This window comes from Mirounga angustirostris, unplaced genomic scaffold (genome assembly GCF_029215605.1).
Source record: "Mirounga angustirostris isolate CCGP_5_RB_7025 unplaced genomic scaffold, mMirAng1.0.hap1 SCAF_1, whole genome shotgun sequence".
Taxonomy (NCBI): Eukaryota; Metazoa; Chordata; class Mammalia; order Carnivora; family Phocidae; genus Mirounga; species Mirounga angustirostris.
In genome coordinates, this window is record NW_026991709.1 from 62,892,949 (window position 1) to 62,901,832 (window position 8,884).

Consider the following 8,884-nt stretch of genomic DNA (forward strand, 5'->3'; position numbering starts at 1 on the left):
ATTTCTGAGCATAAATTGTCATGTCACCTTTATTTTTTCTTATTTATTTATTTTTATTCTGTTTCACATACCTTACTTGAGAAAGAAGCAAATTCGACTATGTGAAGAAAATTCTGGGAGAACAAAACACTAGGGTATACCCTACTGTACCCACTATTACTGTTACAGAGAAATAGAGGCAGAATCATTCAGAAGCAACTCAGAAGAAATAATACATGTAGGAATGCTGAAAATAATGCTGCTTTTCTGGTTTTGCCTACTCAGAACTCCAGAATCTCCTCTCTGAATATCAAATGTGGTCCAGATATTTATATACAAGAACAATAAGAGTGTTTTTTTTTTTAACTCAGAGATTTAGGGAGACAACAAGAGATTTGCTGAAAATGCCTGAACCCATAATCTGAAATGAAAACTATACAATTCCTCACATACATGAAGAATAGGAGTGTATAGGGCGCCTGGGTGGCTCAGTCGTTAAGCGTCTGCCTTCGGCTCAGGTCATGATCCCAGGGTCCTGGGATCGAGTCCCACATCAGGCTCCCTGCTTGGCGGGAAGCTTGCTTCTCCCTCTCCCACTCCCCCTGCTTGTGTTCCTGCTCTCGCTATGTCTCTCTCTGTCAAATAAATAAATAAAAAATCTTAAAAAAAGAAAAAGAATAGGAGTGTATAATGCTTTCTGAAGTTATTTCCATTCTCTGCATTAAGAAACTGGGAATGACTCTTAAATAGTATAGCTGAGGGACCAGCATGGTCCAGCTGGAATGCTCCCTTGTGTGACAGTCTACAGCAGTCCATTCCTTAATTCTGAACTCCAGTTACCACTTATCGCTTTGATACTTAAAAAGTAACATTTGAGGGGTGCCTGGGTGGCTCAGTTGGTTACGTCTCTGACTTTGGCTCAGGTCATGATCTCAGGGTCCTGGGATCGAGCCCCACATTCAGCTCCTTGCTCAGTGGGGAACCTGCTTCTCCCTCTGCCTGCCACTTCCCCTGCTTGTGCTCATGTGCTCTCTCTCTCTGTCAAATAAATCAATATTTTTTAAAAAGTTACATTTGATGACTAAATTATTTTACAGAAGGCTTTGCCTCACTTCAATATGCTCTGCAGAAGAAGAATGTGAAGGAAATGCTGCCTTTTCCTATGAACATTGAAAAAAAATTGTATCTATGTCTTCTTTTGCCATACAAGGCATTTTTTTGTGATCTGTGGTGATGAGATGTATGTTTTACACCCATTTTGGAGGAAAAGTCCCTTCTGCTTGGAGTCATTGATCTAAAACTTATGCCACCATATATAATCACCAGCACCATTGGTCACCCCTGTGGCACCATTATGGTTTATTGTGGCAAGTCTACAGAGACTGGGTTACTGAGAGATGGAAAAGGTGTTCTATAGAGGCAGAGAGGAACGAAGAAGAACGTCAAATTTTCAGAGATCATCAGAATGTGATGCAGATGTGAAAGATAAAGACAAGAAATTTTGGAGCCTACTGGTCCCTTACGCCACTAGTTCAAACAGGACTCAATTTGCCCTCTGGTTTCCAGGATGCTCAGACAACACAGAAATGGTCAGTCATTACATGACATCTACTGGCTACATGCATCACTTCTTGGGACTTTTACCAGAATCATTAGGAAAGAGGCACTCTCTCTTTCTTGAAGGAATATGTTAGTCTGGAGTCCCTGTGAATCCTGTTGGCTACCACATGGAGAGAATCAGCTGAGCAAATCTGAGGAGTGGCTGAAAGCCAGACGTGCCACAAATCTTTTTCAGAAGTAAATAAATTCCATTTGTTATGTTTTTAACTTGAACTAGCTGAGCTGGATTTTTTGTAACTTGCATCTGAAAGAGTCATGGCTAAGACATGTTATGAAGCCAATACCATTTTCTCCATTTAACTGCATCTTTGGAAGTATTAATAAGTCACTCAAAACTATGAAACTAAGGAATGGCTCAGACCAAATTAGAACTTTTTAAAAATCATAACTGAATTATATTCTCTTCAGGAACACATATATATGTGCTATACCATGAGAATCCCTCCTATATTTATTAACTGCTGCCCTATCTACTGGCATATACAGGGAATAATAAATGATATTAACCTTTTTATACAATAGCACTTTCACAGTCATCAACTTATTTTGGTGCTCAATCTCACCATTTCTATTCACTATCAAATTGGAGCTCCTCATCAGTAAAACAAGAAAACAAAAATGCAAGTCATAAAGCTATCGTATCTAATTCTTTATCTAAGACTCCTTTTCCCTTTTGCTAAAGTAAACTTCTCTAACAAAGGTACCACCACAATTCAATGAGTAAAGGATAGTCTTTTTTCAACAAATGCTATTGAAAGAATTGCTTACCATTTGGAAAAAGTAAACCATGAAGTTTACCTTCTACCTTACACAAAAAGTAACTTGAATCAGAGTCTTAAAATTAACAGTGAACAGATAAGTCAATAAATTAGTAAATATAAATAAGTATTGACTATGACAGAAAAAAAAGAAAAAAATAATTTTGCTGGTTTTCAAAAACAAGTTCTAAATTGCTCAACAAAAATGGGGGGGGGCGCCTGGGTGGCTCAGTCGTTAGGCGTGATCAGGTCAGGTCATGATCCCAGGGCACTGGGATCGAGCCCCGCATTGGGCTCCCTGCTCCGCGGGAAGCCTGCTTCTCCCTCTCCCACTTCCCCTGCTTGTGTTCCCTCTCTCGCTGTGTCTCTCTCTGTCTGTCAAATAAATAAAATCTTAAAAAAAAATGTGGACAGGGGACTCCTCATGGCGGCGGCGGCTGCTTGAGTGCAGAGCGGTGGTGACTGAGCTGCGAGCCTGGCTGGCGTGTGCCAAGCCCCGGTCCGGCCTCCGCGTGCCCCCCCACCCCGCCCCCGGGCATCGCACCCCTGATGCAGCGCGGGTGCTCAGCCCGCCCCGGCCGGGACGATGGTGAAGTATTTCCTGGGCCAGGGCGTGTTCTGGAGTTCCTGGGACCAAGTGTTCGCTGCCTTCTGGCAGCGGTACCCGAATCCCTATAGCAAACATGTCTTGATGGAAGACATAGTGCGCCGGGAGGTGACCCCTGACCAGAAACTCCTGTCCCGGCGTCTCCTGACCAAGACCAACAGGATGTCCCGCTGGGCCGAGCGACTGTTTCCTGCCAGTGTTGCTCACTCGGTGTACATCCTGGAGGATTCTATTGTGGACCTGCAGAACCAGACCATGACCACGTTCACCTGGAACATCAACCACGCCCGGCTGATGGTGGTGGAGGAAGGATGTGTTTATCGTGTGAACTCTGAAAACAGCGGCTGGACCGAAATCCACCGGGAAGCCTGCGTCTCCTCTACCTTATTTGGTGTCTCCAGAGCTGTCCAGGAATTTGGTCTTGCCCCGTTCAAAAGCAACGTGACCAAGACTATGAAGGGCTTTGAGTACCTGGCCAAGCTGCAAGGGGAGGCCCCTTCCAAAACCCTCTTGAGACAGCCAAGAAAGCCAAGGAGAAGGCCAAGGAGGCGGCACTGGCAGCTACAGAGAAGGCCAAGGACCTGGCCAGCAAGGCGGCCAGCAAGCAGCGGCGACAGCGACAGCACTTCGTGTAGCCAGCCCAGCCCCGGGGCCATAGGACACCTGACCAGCCGGCTCCAGTCCCTCTGCCCTTCCCCTTGTACTTTACTAGTAAAAGTCAACTTCCAGCCCTTTCTGCTCTCGGGGGTGGGGCTTGAGCTGGGTGTCCTGTTTGGCACTGATGGTGCAGCTGAGGACCGGCCCAGGGAGGGGCGGTGGCTCGCTCGGGGTCACAGCGTGCAGGCGGAGGAAGCCTAGACTGTAAGTTCTGCGAGGGCAGGGGCCTTTGTTGCGTTCTCTGCTGTGTCCCAGGTACCTGGAACAGCATCTAGCACCTAACAGGCACTCAATAAATAGTTCTTGAATTCAAAAGGGACAAAAATGTGGATAGGGGCCATAGGTGGCTCTGTCAGTTAAGACTCTGACTCTTGGTTTCAGCTCATGATCTCACGGGTCAGTGAGAGCAAGCCCTGTTTTGGGCTCGCCACTCAGCAGGGAGTCTGCTTGAAGAGAATGCCCCTTCCCCCACTCGCTGGCTCATTCTCTCTCTCGCTCAAATAAATAATAAATCTTTTTAAAAAAATGTGGATCATGTAGCAGAGCTTGGGAGCCTGTAGCTAAAATAAGTTTCTTTTTTTTGTTGGGATGAAGAACAGAGCCATTGATCATCTATTATGTTAGTATTTAAGATCCTAGCAGGAACTGGTCTGTTTGTATGGTACCCTGTGGTAACTATAGCATCTAAAAGAATGCCTGCCATGTATCTTGTTTTGTTTTTTAACCAGTGTGATTTCATCTTTTTTATTGGATGAAATTTTTCACTTATAACAGTTATAAATTTAAAGAATTTTTGCAAAGATAGTACAGAGGGTTTCTCTATACCCTCCACCCAGTTCCTTATTATTAACATCTTATATTAGTATAATACATTTGTCACAAGTAGTGAATACATATTGATACATTATTATTAACTAAAGTCTATACTTCATTCAGATTCTCTCAGTCTTTTTCCTAATTTTTTTTTTCTCTTCTAGGATCCCATCTGGATACTGCATTAAATTTAGTAGTCATCTCTGTTTAGACTTCTCTTGGCTGTAACAATTTCTTAGACTTTCTTTGGTTTGGATGATCTTGAATTTTTGAGGCATATTGATAAGGTGTTTTGTATAATGTCTCTCAACTGGGAGCTGTTTCCTGTTTCTTTCTCCTGATTAAACTGGAGCGATATGTTTTGAGGAAGACAGACCACAGAGGTAAAGAGCCATTCTCAACACATCATACAAAGGATACATAATATCAACAGGACTCATCAGTGTTGCTATTACCCTTGATTACCAGGTTTGATCACAGAGACTGTCAAGTTTCTCCACCATAAAGGTATTGTTTTTTCTCTTTCCAACTGTATGTATTAGAAGAAATTCACTATGCAAAGCCTACACTTAAGGAATGGGGTTGTTTTGAACCCTGGTTATTAAAAATAATAACCCTGTTATTAAAAAAAAACAAAAAAGCTTCTTTATTTAAACTTTTGAATACACAAAAATATAAAGGGGAAAATAAAACTATAACAACTAAAATGACTATTTTGGAAAACATTGCTTCATGCATTTCTCTATTAATACACATACATATATACACATATACTGACACCTCACACTCAAATATATAGTTTTATATGAACGGGATCATATCACATTAGCTGCTTTTTATTATGTATTCATGGTTTAAATGAAGTTTCTTGTTTTTTTGTTTTGTTTTGTTTTTTTGGCTTATCTCTGCTCAACATTCTCCTATCTTTCCTAACACAACCTTTCTCCATTCTTCAAAGCCAAGGCTTCCAAGTTGTGCATAATTTTGGCCTCTAATATTTATATATATGTAATATATATATACACACACATATATACAATTACATGTATACTTATACAATTATATGTAATTTTACAAAAAATAGGATGCTATTATATACCTATTTATGTCTAGCTTAGACAGGCAGTAGACTCAGCTGTTAAGTCTCCTGAGGCAAGAGAAACAAAAGCAAAAATAAACTATCGGAACTTCATCAAATATAAAACTTCTGCACAGCGAGGGAAACAATCAACAAAACTAAAGGCAACCTACAGTGTGGGAGAAGATATTTGCAAATGACATATCTGATAAAGGGTTAGTATCCAAAATCCATAAAGAATTTACAAAGCTCAACACCCCAAAAACGAATAATCCAATTAAAACATGGGCAGAAGACATGAATAGACATTTTTCCAAAGAAGATATACAGATAGATGGCCAACAGACACATGAAAGTATGCTCAACATCACTGATCATCAGGGAAATGCAAATCAAATCTACAATGAGATATCACCTCACACCTGTCAGAATGGCTTACATCAACAACACAAGAAATAACAGGTGTTGGTGAGGATGCGGAGAAAGGGGAAACCTTGTGCACAGTTGGTGGGATTGCAAACTGGTGCAGCTACTCTGGAAAACAGTAAAGAGGTTGCTCAAAAAGTTAAAAATAGAACTACCCTACTATCCAGCAATTGCACTACTAGGTATTTACCCAAAGGATACAAAAATACTAATTCAAAGGGATACGTGCACCTCAATGAATATAGCAGCATTATCAACAATAGCCAAACTATGGAAAGAGCCCAAGTGTCCATCAACTGATGAATGGATAAAGAAGATGTGGGGTGTGTGTGTGTGTGTGTGTGTGTGATGGAATATTACTCAGCCATAAAAAAGAATGAAATCTTGCCATTTGCAACAACATAGATAGAACTAGAGTACAATGCCAAGCAAGATAATTCAGTCCGAGAAAGACAAATACCATATGATTTCACTCATATGTGGAATTTAAGAAACAAACAAAGGGGAAAAAAGAGAGAAAGAAAGAGACAAACCAAGAAACAGACTCTCAACTATAGAGAACAAACTGATGGTTACCAGACAGGAGGTGGGTGGGGGTGTGTGTTAATAGGTGATGGGGATTAAGGAGTGCACTTGTGATGAGCACCGGGTGATCTATGGAAATGCCAAACCACTGTACTGTACACCTGAAACTAATATTAACATTGTGTGTTAACTAACTGGAATTTAAATAAAAACTTTAAACAAAGAGTATAAATTCTGGAGCCAGACTGAGACTATCCTCTAGGTTCCCATGTTAATTACCTGGGTGACATAGAACTAAATTCTCTGTACTTCATCTTTCTCATGTGTAAAAAAGGAATAATAGAAACACTTACTTGACAAAGAGATTGAGAAGACTAAAGGATTTAGTAGAAGTGTAAAAAGATTCAAGAAATGTTAGCAGTTGCTGGTTTATTATTATTATCATTCTTATTATTTTCAAATAACAATACAAAAATCCCTCAGTCCCTCCAAGTCAACTAGTAGAGGCGCAACCACATAAAATTCCATGTTACAAAGACAAACAAAAAATGATGGACATTTTCCTTCTCACTTTTTTTTTTATTACAATAATACCGCAATAAACATCTTTTCATACAATGAATATACATTCATACAATCTTTTCGCACTTGGTCTTTTACATGTAAGGAACAGATTCACTGGGGAAATATTGCTGGTTTGATTTGTATATATATTTTCATTTGTAATGGATTTGCCAACATTCTAAAATTGTTATAATTATTATTTTAGCAGTAATGTATGAGAATACACATTTATAATATCCCCATGATATCCCTATGAGCAATAGATATTGTCACTCTTTCTTATTCTTTGTAAATTGTGAATATAATCTTATATCTCAGTATAACTTTGACTTAAATCACTCTCCTGTTGCAGAGATTAACTTTTTGATATATGTTTGTGGTCACTTGAATTTTCCTTTTTGAGATTTTTCTTGTTTATGTCCTTTGCTCATTTTTCTGTGAAGATGTTACCCACTTGTAAGAATTATTTTTATATGAACTTTATCTGTGAAATGGATACGAAATATTTTCCATAATCTATCTTTTATATATTAAATTTGTTTAGGATAATTTACATCATTTTTAAAACACATAATTATATAATTATTTTTTCCATTTTAAAATGAGTTTTCTAAGTTTTCTGTATTGTATATCTTTTTTTATCTAAGAATTATTTGGACCATGTTTCTTAATTTCATAATAGAAAGATTATTGCAATCTTTTTACTATCCTATAGTATTAGGGTTTTTTTTTTTTTGAATGGAGGTCTCAATCCTCTAAATTTGTTTTCACAGACAACTGAGACAGTGGTTTTCAAACATCACTGTGCATTCAAATCACCTGGAAGACTTTCCAAAACACAGATGGTTGGACCGCATCACCAAGTTTCTGTTTCAATATCTATTAGGATTTCTAACTACTTCCCAGATGATGTTGGTCCTACTGGTTCAGGGCCTGCATTCTGAAAATCACTAAATGCTCACAACACAGAGTTTGAAAAATACTAATAAATAAGGAAAACTTTCAGTAGAGGCTTAGACATTGATGCTCAGTACCTTTTTCAAGGTCATGCATTTAAAAACGACAGATCAATATCTCCCAACTCCCAGAAAAGTAATGACTCAACCACATCATACCATCTCCCTAGGTTCACTAGAAGACTGAAGATTCTATCAGTTACATCTATGCAGGTGGAAAGGGCTAGGAGTTCCATGTTCATGCAGAGACCCAGAGAACCAATTAGAAGAGACAACCTTGAAGAATTTTATACACAGGACTGGCGGTTAATCTGAGCTACTTCTGTGATTTGAAGCCTCACAGATTTAAGAATGCAAAGGCAAAGCTGGAAATAGTTCATGAAAAAGCATAGAATAAACAGTAGGCTTAGAGTGTAGAAAGAAGGGCGAAGTAAGAATAGTTGCTTTGGAGTCATTAGAGCTGAAAAAAATGTTGATAATAAATTGATCAAATCAAGGAGAGCTTCTAAATCAAGGAGACGGCTAGAGGTTAATAAGACATTTAAGGTTTTAAAATGTAATAATTCAATTAGCAAGTACAAAACTAAAAAATATGACTAATAAAAAGCCACTATGACCTACACAGTTGGCATAATGCAAATTGTGTGCTGCTGGTTACAATCTGGCTCCACAAGATAAAATTTTGGATGAGTGTAAAAATTAGAGACGGCAAAACTGGAGCTCATTGAGCCTAAATAACTTGCCCAATATCAGTATGTCCAGTAAGCCTCCTAGCTACTAGTGGGCCTTGTGTGTCTAAAACCACTTTGTTCACTATGCCATAAATGAATAGTTTGATCTACGACCCGGGGGGACCATCTATATTTCTGTGCAAAGCAGGACATTTTGTTAGTGAAATAGC

The 8,884-nt window shown here is 39.2% G+C and overlaps 1 pseudogene; it reads left to right on the forward strand.

Annotated features, from left to right (window-relative positions):
- Positions 1-2,929: 2,929 nt before the first annotated feature.
- LOC123834541 (PRELI domain-containing protein 1, mitochondrial-like) lies at positions 2,930-3,599 on the forward strand (annotated as a pseudogene).
- Positions 3,600-8,884: the final 5,285 nt, after the last annotated feature.